This window comes from Camelus dromedarius, chromosome 35 (assembly GCF_036321535.1).
Source record: "Camelus dromedarius isolate mCamDro1 chromosome 35, mCamDro1.pat, whole genome shotgun sequence".
NCBI lineage: Eukaryota > Metazoa > Chordata > Mammalia > Artiodactyla > Camelidae > Camelus > Camelus dromedarius.
Genome location: NC_087470.1, coordinates 4,013,911 through 4,027,203, shown reverse-complemented (window position 1 = coordinate 4,027,203; position 13,293 = coordinate 4,013,911).

The following is a 13,293-nucleotide window of genomic DNA, read 5'->3' as shown; positions in this document are numbered from 1 at the left end:
AACTCCGTTTTACAGTGAAAACTGCAGGAACTTCAAACCGGCACTAGGAAACAGACTGAGAAAGCAGAGAAAAAGTGTCTCCTGCAACCCGTTCCCATGGTGCTAGATGAACGAACGTCTCTGCACTTGCTCAGTTCCGAGAGATAAGTGTGTGTGAAAGCCTCCCTTCACCTAGCTTGTTGGGAACACAAAGTTTCTTTTCAGTTGCAAACTCCATTCCATACATATATATGGGGAGGTTCTAGCTCCAACTCGGTTTGACAGTGAAAACTGCAGGAACTTCAAACCGGCACTAGGAAACAGACTGAGAATGCAGAGAAAAAGTGTCTCCTTCAACCCTTTCCCATGGTGCTAGATGAACGAACGTCTCTCCACTTGCTCAGTTCTGAGAGATAAGTGTGTGTGAAAGCCGTCCTTCACCTAGCTTGTTGGGAACACAAAGTTTCTTTTCAGTTTCAAACTCCATTCCATACATATATATGGGGAGGTACTAGCTCCAACTCCGTTTTACAGTGAAAACTGCAGGAACTTCAAACCGGCACTAGGAAACAGACTGAGAAAGCAGAGAAAAAGTGTCTCCTGCAACCCGTTCCCATGGTGCTAGATGAACGAACGTCTCTCCACTTGCTCAGTTCCGAGAGATAAGTGTGTGTGAAAGCCGTCCTTCACCTAGCTTGTTGGGAACACAAAGTTTCTTTTCAGTTGCAAACTCCATTCCATACATATATATGGGGAGGTACTAGCTCCAACTCGGTTTGACAGTGAAAACTGCAGGAACTTCAAACCGGCACTAGGAAACAGACTGAGAAAGCAGAGAAAAAGTTTCCCCTGCAACCAGTTCCCCTGGGGCTAGATGAACGAACGTCTCTCCACTTGCTCAGTTCTGAGAGATATGTGTGTGTGAAAGCCGTCCTTCACCTAGCTTGTTGGGAACACAAAGTATCTTTTCAGTTGCAAACTCCATTCCATACATATATATGGGTAGGTACTATCTCCAACTCGGTTTTACAGTGAAAACTGCAGGAACTTCAAACCGGCACTAGGAAACAGACTGAGAAAGCAGAGAAAAAGTGTCTCCTGCAACCCGTTCCCTTGGTGCTAGATGAACGAACGTCTCTCCACTTGCTCAGTTCCGAGAGATAAGTGTGTGTGAAAGCCTCCCTTCACCTAGCTTGTTGGGAACACAAAGTTTCTTTTCAGTTGCAAACTCCATTCCATACATATATATGGGGAGGTACTAGCTCCAACTCGTTTTGACAGTGAAAACTGCAGGAACTTCAAACAGGCACTAGGAAACAGACTGAGAAATCAGAGAAAAAGAGTCCCCTGCAACCCGTTCCCATGGTGCTAGATGAACGAAAGTCTCTCCACTTGCTCAGTTCTGAGATATAAGTGTGTGTGAAAGCCGTCCTTCACATAGCTTGTTGGGAACACAAAGTATCTTTTCAGTTGCAAACTCCATTCCATACATATATATGGGGAGGTCCTAGCTCCAACTCGGTTTGACAGTGAAAACTGCAGGAACTTCAAACCGGCACTAGGAAACAGACTGAGAAGGCAGAGAAAAAGTGTTTCCTGCAACCCGTTCCCATGGTGCTAGATGAACGAACGTCTCTCCACTTGCTCAGTTCTGAGAGATAAGTGTGTGTGAAAGCCGTCCTTCACCTAGCTTGTGGGAACACAAAGTTTCTTTTCAGTTGCAAACTCCATTCCATAAATATATATGGGGAGGTACTAGCTCCAACTCGTTTTGACAGTGAAAACTGCAGGAACTTCATACCGGCACTAGGAAACAGACTGAGAATGCAGAGAAAAAGTGTCTCCTGCAACCCGTTCCCATGGTGCTAGATGAACGAACGTCTCTCCACTTGCTCAGTTCTGAGAGGTAAGTGTGTGTGAAAGCCGTCCTTCACCTAGCTAGTTGGGAACACAAAGTTTCTTTTCAGTTGCAAACTCCATTCCTACATATATATGGGGAGGTACTAGCTCCAACTCGGTTTGACAGTGAAAACTGCAGGAACTTCAAACCGGCACTAGGAAACAGACTGAGAAAGCAGAGAAAAAGTGTCCCCTGCAACCCGTTCCCCTGGGGCTAGATGAACGAACGTCTCTCCACTTGCTCAGTTCTGAGAGATATGTGTGTGTGAAAGCCGTCCTTCACCTAGCTTGTTGGGAACACAAAGTATCTTTTCAGTTGCAAACTCCATTCCATACATATATATGGGGAGGTACTAGCTCCAACTCGTTTTGACAGTGAAAACTGCAGGAACTTCAAACAGGCACTAGGAAACAGACTGAGAAATCAGAGAAAAAGAGTCCCCTGCAACCCGTTCCCATGGTGCTAGATGAACGAAAGTCTCTCCACTTGCTCAGTTCTGAGATATAAGTGTGTGTGAAAGCCGTCCTTCACATAGCTTGTTGGGAACACAAAGTATCTTTTCAGTTGCAAACTCCATTCCATACATATATATGGGGAGGTCCTAGCTCCAACTCGGTTTGACAGTGAAAACTGCAGGAACTTCAAACCGGCACTAGGAAACAGACTGAGAAGGCAGAGAAAAAGTGTTTCCTGCAACCCGTTCCCATGGTGCTAGATGAACGAACGTCTCTCCACTTGCTCAGTTCTGAGAGATAAGTGTGTGTGAAAGCCGTCCTTCACCTAGCTTGTGGGAACACAAAGTTTCTTTTCAGTTGCAAACTCCATTCCATAAATATATATGGGGAGGTACTAGCTCCAACTCGTTTTGACAGTGAAAACTGCAGGAACTTCATACCGGCACTAGGAAACAGACTGAGAATGCAGAGAAAAAGTGTCTCCTGCAACCCGTTCCCATGGTGCTAGATGAACGAACGTCTCTCCACTTGCTCAGTTCTGAGAGGTAAGTGTGTGTGAAAGCCGTCCTTCACCTAGCTAGTTGGGAACACAAAGTTTCTTTTCAGTTGCAAACTCCATTCCTACATATATATGGGGAGGTACTAGCTCCAACTCGGTTTGACAGTGAAAACTGCAGGAACTTCAAACCGGCACTAGGAAACAGACTGAGAAAGCAGAGAAAAAGTGTCTCCTGCAACCCGTTCCCTTGGTGCTAGATGAACGAACGTCTCTCCACTTGCTCAGTTCTGAGAGATATGTGTGTGTGAAAGCCGTCCTTCACCTAGCTTGTTGGGAACACAAAGTTTCTTTTCAGTTGCAAACTCCATTCCATACATATATATGGGGAGGTACTAGCTCCAACTCGGTTTGACAGTGAAAACTGCAGGAACTTCAAACCGGCACTAGGAAACAGACTGAGAAAGCAGAGAAAAAGTGTTTCCTGCAACCCGTTCCCATGGTGCTAGATGAACGAACGTCTCTCCACTTGCTCAGTTCTGAGAGATAAGTGTGTGTGAAAGCCGTCCTTCACCTAGCTTGTGGGAACACAAAGTTTCTTTTCAGTTGCAAACTCCATTCCATAAATATATATGGGGAGGTACTAGCTCCAACTCGTTTTGACAGTGAAAACTGCAGGAACTTCAAACCGGCACTAGGAAACAGACTGAGAATGCAGAGAAAAAGTGTCTCCTGCAACCCGTTCCCATGGTGCTAGATGAACGAACGTCTCTCCACTTGCTCAGTTCTGAGAGGTAAGTGTGTGTGAAAGCCGTCCTTCACCTAGCTAGTTGGGAACACAAAGTTTCTTTTCAGTTGCAAACTCCATTCCTACATATATATGGGGAGGTACTAGCTCCAACTCGGTTTGACAGTGAAAACTGCAGGAACTTCAAACCGGCACTAGGAAACAGACTGAGAAAGCAGAGAAAAAGGGTCTCCTGCAACCCGTTCCCTTGGTGCTAGATGAACGAACGTCTCTCCACTTGCTCAGTTCTGAGAGATAAGTGTGTGTGAAAGCCGTCCTTCACCTAGCTTGTTGGGAACACAAAGTTTCTTTTCAGTTTCAAACTCCATTCCATACATATATATGGGGAGGTACTAGCTCCAACTCCGTTTTACAGTGAAAACTGCAGGAACTTCAAACCGGCACTAGGAAACAGACTGAGAAAGCAGAGAAAAAGGGTCTCCTGCAACCCGTTCCCTTGGTGCTAGATGAACGAACGTCTCTCCACTTGCTCAGTTCTGAGAGATAAGTGTGTGTGAAAGCCGTCCTTCACCTAGCTTGTTGGGAACACAAAGTTTCTTTTCAGTTTCAAACTCCATTCCATACATATATATGGGGAGGTACTAGCTCCAACTCCGTTTTACAGTGAAAACTGCAGGAACTTCAAACCGACACTAGGAAACAGACTGAGAAAGCAGAGAAAAAGTGTCTCCTGCAACCCGTTCCCATGGTGCTAGATGAACGAACGTCTCTCCACTTGCTCAGTTCCGAGAGATAAGTGTGTGTGAAAGCCGTCCTTCACCTAGCTTGTTGGGAACACAAAGTTTCTTTTCAGTTGCAAACTCCATTCCATACATATATATGGGGAGGTACTAGCTCCAACTCGGGTTGACAGTGAAAACTGCAGGAACTTCAAACCGGCACTAGGAAACAGACTGAGAAAGCAGAGAAAAAGTGTCCCCTGCAACCAGTTCCCCTGGGGCTAGATGAACGAACGTCTCTCCACTTGCTCAGTTCTGAGAGATAAGTGTGTGTGAAAGCCGTCCTTCACCTAGCTTGTTGGGAACACAAAGTATCTTTTCAGTTGCAAACTCCATTCCATACATATATATGGGTAGGTACTATCTCCAACTCGGTTTTACAGTGAAAACTGCAGGAACTTCAAACCGGCACTAGGAAACAGACTGAGAAAGCAGAGAAAAAGTGTCTCCTGCAACCCGTTCCCTTGGTGCTAGATGAACGAACGTCTCTCCACTTGCTCAGTTCTGAGAGATAAGTGTGTGTGAAAGCCTCCCTTCACCTAGCTTGTTGGGAACACAAAGTTTCTTTTCAGTTGCAAACTCCTTTCCATACATATATATGGGGAGGTACTAGCTCCAACTCGTTTTGACAGTGAAAACTGCAGGAACTTCAAACAGGCACTAGGAAACAGACTGAGAAATCAGAGAAAAAGAGTCCCCTGCAACCCGTTCCCATGGTGCTAGATGAACGAAAGTCTCTCCACTTGCTCAGTTCTGAGATATAAGTGTGTGTGAAAGCCGTCCTTCACATAGCTTGTTGGGAACACAAAGTATCTTTTCAGTTGCAAACTCCATTCCATACATATATATGGGGAGGTCCTAGCTCCAACTCGGTTTGACAGTGAAAACTGCAGGAATTTCAAACCGGCACTAGGAAACAGACTGAGAAAGCAGAGAAAAAGTGTTTCCTGCAACCCGTTCCCATGGTGCTAGATGAACGAACGTCTCTCCACTTGCTCAGTTCTGAGAGATAAGTGTGTGTGAAAGCCGTCCTTCACCTAGCTTGTGGGAACACAAAGTTTCTTTTCAGTTGCAAACTCCATTCCATAAATATATATGGGGAGGTACTAGCTCCAACTCGTTTTGACAGTGAAAACTGCAGGAACTTCAAACCGGCACTAGGAAACAGACTGAGAATGCAGACAAAAAGTGTCTCCTGCAACCCGTTCCCATGGTGCTAGATGAACGAACGTCTCTCCACTTGCTCAGTTCTGAGAGGTAAGTGTGTGTGAAAGCGGTCCTTCACCTAGCTAGTTGGGAACACAAAGTTTCTTTTCAGTTGCAAACTCCATTCCTACATATATATGGGGAGGTACTAGCTCCAACTCGGTTTGACAGTGAAAACTGCAGGAACTTCAAACCGGCACTAGGAAACAGACTGAGAAAGCAGAGAAAAAGTGTCCCCTGCAACCCGTTCCCCTGGGGCTAGATGAACGAACGTCTCTCCACTTGCTCAGTTCTGAGAGATATGTGTGTGTGAAAGCCGTCCTTCACCTAGCTTGTTGGGAACACAAAGTACCTTTTCAGTTGCAAACTCCATTCCATACATATATGTGGGTAGGTACTATCTCCAACTCGGTTTTACAGTGAAAACTGCAGGAACTTCAAACCGGCACTAGGAAACAGACTGAGAAAGCAGAGAAAAAGTGTCTCCTGCAACCCGTTCCCTTGGTGCTAGATGAACGAACGTCTCTCCACTTGCTCAGTTCTGAGAGATATGTGTGTGTGAAAGCCGTCCTTCACCTAGCTTGTTGGGAACACAAAGTTTCTTTTCAGTTGCAAACTCCATTCCATACATATATATGGGGAGGTACTAGCTCCAACTCCGTTTTACACTGAAAACTGCAGGAACTTCAAACCGGCACTAGGAAACAGACTGAGAAAGCAGAGAAAAAGTGTCTCCTGCAACCCGTTCCCATGGTGCTAGATGAACGAACGTCTCTCCACTTGCTCAGTTCCGAGAGATAAGTGTGTGTGAAAGCCTCCCTTCACCTAGCTTTTTGGGAACACAAAATTTCTTTTCAGTTGCAAACTCCATTCCATACATATATATGGGGAGGCACTAGCTCCAACTCGTTTTGACAGTGAAAACTGCAGGAACTTCAAACAGGCACTAGGAAACAGACTGAGAAATCAGAGAAAAAGAGTCACCTGCAACCCGTTCCCATGGTGCTAGATGAACGAAAGTCTCTCCACTTGCTCAGTTCTGAGAGATAAGTGTGTGTGAAAGCCGTCCTTCACATAGCTTGTTGGGAACACAAAGTTTCTTTTCAGTTGCAAACTCCAATCCATACATATATATGGGGAGGTACTAGCTCCAACTCGGTTTGACAGTGAAAACTGCAGGAACTTCAAACCGGCACTAGGAAACAGACTGAGAAAGCAGAGAAAAAGTGTTTCCTGCAACCCGTTCCCATGGTGCTAGATGAACGAACGTCTCTCCACTTGCTCAGTTCTGAGAGATAAGTGTGTGTGAAAGCCGTCCTTCACCTAGCTTGTGGGAACACAAAGTTTCTTTTCAGTTGCAAACTCCATTCCATACATATATATGGGGAGGTACTAGCTCCAACTCGTTTTGACAGTGAAAACTGCAGGAACTTCAAACCGGCACTAGGAAACAGACTGAGAATGCAGAGAAAAAGTGTCTCCTGCAACCCGTTCCCATGGTGCTAGATGAACGAACGTCTCTCCACTTGCTCAGTTCTGAGAGGTAAGTGTGTGTGAAAGCCGTCCTTCACCTAGCTAGTTGGGAACACAAAGTTTCTTTTCAGTTGCAAACTCCATTCCTACATATATATGGGGAGGTACTAGCTCCAACTCGGTTTGACAGTGAAAACTGCAGGAACTTCAAACCGGCACTAGGAAACAGACTGAGAAAGCAGAGAAAAAGTGTCTCCTGCAACCAGTTCCAATGGTGCTAGATGAACGAACGTCTCTCCACTTGCTCAGTTCTGAGAGATAATTGTGTGTGAAAGCCGTACTTCACCTAGCTTGTTGGGAACACAAAGTTTCTTTTCAGTTGCAAACTCCATTCCATACATATATATGGGGAGGTAGTATCTCCAAATCTTTTTTACAGTGAAAACTGCAGGAACTTCAAACCGGCACTAGGAAACAGACTGAGAAAGCAGAGAAAAAGTGTCTCCTGCAACCCGTTCCCATGGTGCTAGATGAACGAACGTCTCTCCACTTGCTCAGTTCTGAGAGATAAGTGTGTGTGAAAGCCGTCCTTCACCTAGCTTGTGGGAACACAAAGTTTCTTTTCAGTTGCAAAGTCCATTCCATACATATATATGGGGAGGTACTAGCTCCAACTCGGTTTTACAGTGAAAACTGCAGGAACTTCAAACCGGCACTAGGAAACAGACTTAGAAAGCAGAGAAAAAGTGTCTCCTGCAACCCGTTCCCTTGGTGCTAGATGAACGAACGTGTCTCCACTTGCTCAGTTCTGAGAGATAAGTGTGTGTGAAAGCCGTCCTTCACCTAGCTTGTGGGAACACAAAGTTTCTTTTCAGTTGCAATCTCCATTCCATATATATATATGGGGAGGTACTAGCTCCAACTCGGTTTTACAGTGAAAACTGCAGGAACTTCAAACCGGCACTAGGAAACAGACTGTGAAAGCAGAGAAAAAGTGTCTCCTGCAACCCGTTCCCTTGGTGCTAGATGAACGAACGTCTCTCCACTTGCTCAGTTCTGAGAGATAAGTGTGTGTGAAAGCCGTCCTTCACCTAGCTTGTTGGGAACACAAAGTTTCTTTTCAGTTGCAAACTCCATTCCATACATATATATGGGGAGGTACTAGCTCCAACTCGTTTTGACTGTGAAAACTGCAGGAACATCAAACCGGCACTAGGAAACAGACTGAGAAAGCAGAGAAAAAGTGTCTCCTGCAACCCGTTCCCTTGGTGCTAGATGAACGAAAGTCTCTCCACTTGCTCAGTTCTGAGAAATACGTGTGTGTGAAAGCCGTCCTTCACCTAGCTTGTTGGAAACACAAAGTTTCTTTTCAGTTGCAAACTCCATTCCATACATATATATGGGTAGGTACTAGCTCCAACTCGGTTTGACAGTGAAAACTGCAGGAACTTCAAACCGGCACTAGGAAACAGACTGAGAAAGCAGAGAAAAAGTGTCTCCTGCAACCCGTTCCCTTGGTGCTAGATGAACGAAAATGTCTCCACTTGCACAGTTCTGAGAGATAAGTGTGTGTGAAAGCCGACCTTCACCTAGCTTGTTGGGAACACAAAGTTACTTTTCAGTTGCAATCTCCATTCCATATATATATATGGGTAGGTACTAGCTCCAACTCGGTTTGACAGTGAGAACTGCAGGAACGTCAACCCGGCACTAGGAAACAGACTGAGAAAGCAGAGAAAAAGTGTCTCCTGCAACCCGATCCCTTGGTGCTAGATGAACGAACGTCTCTCCACTTGCTCAGTTCCGAGAGATAAGTGTGTGTGAAAGCCGTCCTTCACATAGCTTGTTGGGAACACAAACTTTCTTTTCAGTTGCAAACTCCACTCCATACTTATATATGGGGAGGTACGATCTCCAAATCTGTTTTACAGTGAAAATTGCAGGAACTTCAAAACGGCACTAGGAAACAGACTGAGAATCCAGAGTACAATTTCTCCTGCAACAAGTTACATTTGTGCTAGATGAACGAACGTTTCTCCACATGCTCAGTTCTGAGAGATATGTGTGTGTGAATGTCGTCCTTCACACAGTTTGTTGGGAAGAGAAAGTTTCTTTTAACTTTCAAACTACACTCCATACTTATATATGGGGAGGTACGTGCTCCAACTAGGTTTTACAGTGAAAACTATAGGAACTTCAAACGAGCACTAGGAAACAGACTGAGAAACCATATTAAAAGTTTCTCCTGCAACCCGTTCAATTTGTGCTAGATGAACGAACGTCTCCCCACATGCTCAGTTCTGAGAGATAAGTGTGTGTGAAAGCCGCCCTTCACCTAGCTTGTTGGGAACACAAAGTTTCTTTTCAGTTGCACACTCCATTCCATACATATATATGTTGAGGTACATGCTACAACTCGTTTTTACAGTGAAAACTGCAGGAACTTCAAACCGGCACTAGGAAACAGACTGAGAAAGCAGAGAAAAATTGTCTCCTGCAACCCGTTCCCTTTGTGCTAGATGAACGAAAGTCTCTCCACTTGCTCAATTCTGAGAGATAAGTGTGTGTGAAAGCCATCCTTCACCTAGATTGTTGGGAACACAAAGTTTCTTTTCAGTTGCAAACTCCATTCCATACATATATATGGGGAGATACTAGCTCCAACTCGGTTTTACAGTGAAAACTGCAGGAACTTCAAACCGGCACTAGGAAACAGACTGAGAAAGCAGAGAAAATGTGTCTCCTGCAACCCGTTCCCTTGGTGCTAGATGAACGAACGTCTCTCCACTATCTCAGTTCTGAGATATAAGTGTGTGTGAAAGCCGTCCTTCAACTAGCTTGTTGGGAACACAAAGTTTCTTTTCAGTTGCAAACTCCATTCCATACATATATATGGGTAGGTACAAGCTCCAAATCGGTTTTACAGTGAAAACTGTATTAACTTCAAACCGGCACTAGGAAACAGACTGAGAAAGCAGAGAAAAAGTGACTCCTGCAACCCGATCCCTTAGTGTTAGATGAACGAACGTCTCTCCACTTGCTCAGTTCTGAGAGATAAGTGTGTGTGAAAGCCGTCCTTCACCTAGCTTGTTGGGAACACAAACTTTCTTTTCAGTTGCAAACTCCATTCCATACATATATGGGGAGGTAGTAGCTCAAACTCGGTTTTAAAGTGAAAACTGCAGGAACTTCAAACCGGCACTAGGAAACAGACTGAGAAAGCAGAGAAAATGTGTCTCCTGCAACCCGTTCCCTTGGTGCTAGATGAACGAACGTCTCTCCACTTGCTCAGTTCTGAGAGATAAGTGTGTGTGAAAGCCGTCCTTCACCTAGCTTGTTGGGAACACAAAGTTTCTTTTCAGTTGCAAACTCCATTCCATACATATATGAGGGGAGGTACTAGCTCCAACTCGGTTTTACAGTGAAAACTGCAGGAACTTCAAACCGGCACTAGGAAACAGACTGAGAAAGCAGAGAAAAAGTGTCTCCTGCAACCCGTTCCCTTGGTGCTAGATGAACGAACGTCTCTCCACTTGCTCAGTTCTGAGAGATAAGTGTGTGTGAAAGCCGTCCTTCACCTTGCTTGTTGGGAACACAAAGTTTCTTTTCAGTTGCAAACTCCATTCCATACATATATATGGGTAGGTACTAGCTCCAACTCGGTTTTACAATGAAAACTGTATTAACTTCAATCCGGCACTAAGAAACAGACTGAGAAAGCAGAGAAAAAGTGACTCCTGCAACCCGTTCCCTTGGTGCTAGATGAACGAACGTCTCTCCACTTGCTCAGTTCTGAGAAATACGTGTGTGTGAAAGCCGTACTTCACCTAGCTTGTTGGAAACACAAAGTTTCTTTTCAGTTGCAAACTCCATTCCATACATATATATGGGGAGATAGTAGCTCCAAATCTTTTTTACAGTGAAAACTGCAGGAACTTCAAACCGGCACTAGGAAACAGACTGAGAAAGCAGAGAAAAAGTGTCTCCTGCAACCCGTTCCCATGGTGCTAGATGAACGAACGTCTCTCCACTTGCTCAGTTCTGAGAGATAAGTGTGTGTGAAAGCCGTCCTTCACCTAGCTTGTGGGAACACAAAGTTTCTTTTCAGTTGCAAAGTCCATTCCATACATATATATGGGGAGGTACTAGCTCCAACTCGGTTTTACAGTGAAAACTGCAGGAACTTCAAACCGGCACTAGGAAACAGACTTAGAAAGCAGAGAAAAAGTGTCTCCTGCAACCCGTTCCCTTGGTGCTAGATGAACGAACTTGTCTCCACTTGCTCAGTTCTGAGAGATAAGTGTGTGTGAAAGCCGTCCTTCAACTAGCTTGTGGGAACACAAAGTTTCTTTTCAGTTGCAATCTCCATTCCATACATATATATGGGGAGGTACTAGCTCCAACTCGGTTTTACAGTGAAAACTGAAGGAACTTCAAACCGGCACTAGGAAACAGACTGTGAAAGCAGAGAAAAAGTGTCTCCTGCAACCCGTTCCCTTGGTGCTAGATGAACGAACGTCTCTCCACTTGCTCAGTTCTGAGAGATAATTGTGTGTGAAAGCCGTCCTTCACCTAGCTTGTTGGGAACACAAAGTTTCTTTTCAGTTGCAAACTCCATTCCATACATATATATGGGGAGGTACTAGCTCCAACTCGTTTTGACAGTGAAAACTGCAGGAACATCAAACCGGCACTAGGAAACAGACTGAGAAAGCAGAGAAAAAGTGTCTCCTGCAACCCGTTCCCTTGGTGCTAGATGAACGAAAGTCTCTCCACTTGCTCAGTTCTGAGAAATACGTGTGTGTGAAAGCCGTCCTTCACCTAGCTTGTTGGAAACACAAAGTTTCTTTTCAGTTGCAAACTCCATTCCATACATATATATGGGTAGGTACTAGCTCCAACTCGGTTTGACAGTGAAAACTGCAGGAACTTCAAACCGGCACTAGGAAACAGACTGAGAAAGCAGAGAAAAAGTGTCTCCTGCAACCCGTTCCCTTGGTGCTAGATGAACGAAAATGTCTCCACTTGCACAGTTCTGAGAGATAAGTGTGTGTGAAAGCCGACCTTCACCTAGCTTGTTGGGAACACAAAGTTACTTTTCAGTTGCAATCTCCATTCCATATATATATATGGGTAGGTACTAGCTCCAACTCGGTTTGACAGTGAGAACTGCAGGAACGTCAACCCGGCACTAGGAAACAGACTGAGAAAGCAGAGAAAAAGTGTCTCCTGCAACCCGATCCCTTGGTGCTAGATGAACGAACGTCTCTCCACTTGCTCAGTTCCGAGAGATAAGTGTGTGTGAAAGCCGTCCTTCACATAGCTTGTTGGGAACACAAACTTTCTTTTCAGTTGCAAACTCCACTCCATACTTATATATGGGGAGGTACGAGCTCCAAATCTGTTTTACAGTGAAAATTGCAGGAACTTCAAAACGGCACTAGGAAACAGACTGAGAATCCAGAGTACAATTTCTCCTGCAACAAGTTACATTTGTGCTAGATGAACGAACGTTTCTCCACATGCTCAGTTCTGAGAGATATGTGTGTGTGAATGTCGTCCTTCACACAGTTTGTTGGGAAGAGAAAGTTTCTTTTAACTTTAAAATTACACTCCATACTTATATATGGGGAGGTACGTGCTCCAACTAGGTTTTACAGTGAAAACTATAGGAACTTCAAACGAGCACTAGGAAACAGACTGAGAAACCATATTAAAAGTTTCTCCTGCAACCCGTTCAATTTGTGCTAGATGAACGAACGTCTCCCCACATGCTCAGTTCTGAGAGATAAGTGTGTGTGAAAGCCGCCCTTCACCTAGCTTGTTGGGAACACAAACTTTCTTTTCAGTTGCAAACTCCATTCCATACATATATATGGGGAGGTAGTAGCTCCAAATCTTTTTTACAGTGAAAACTGCAGGAACTTCAAACCGGCACTAGGAAACAGACTGAGAAAGCAGAGAAAAAGTGTCTCCTGCAACCCGTTCCCATGGTGCTAGATGAACGAACGTCTCTCCACTTGCTCAGTTCTGAGAGATAAGTGTGTGTGAAAGCCGTCCTTCACCTAGCTTGTGGGAACACAAAGTTTCTTTTCAGTTGCAAAGTCCATTCCATAAATATATATGGGGAGGTACTAGCTCCAACTCGGTTTTACAGTGAAAACTGCAGGAACTTCAAACCGGCACTAGGAAACAGACTTAGAAAGCAGAGAAAAAGTGTCTCCTGCAACCCGTTCCCTTGGTGCTAGATGAACGAA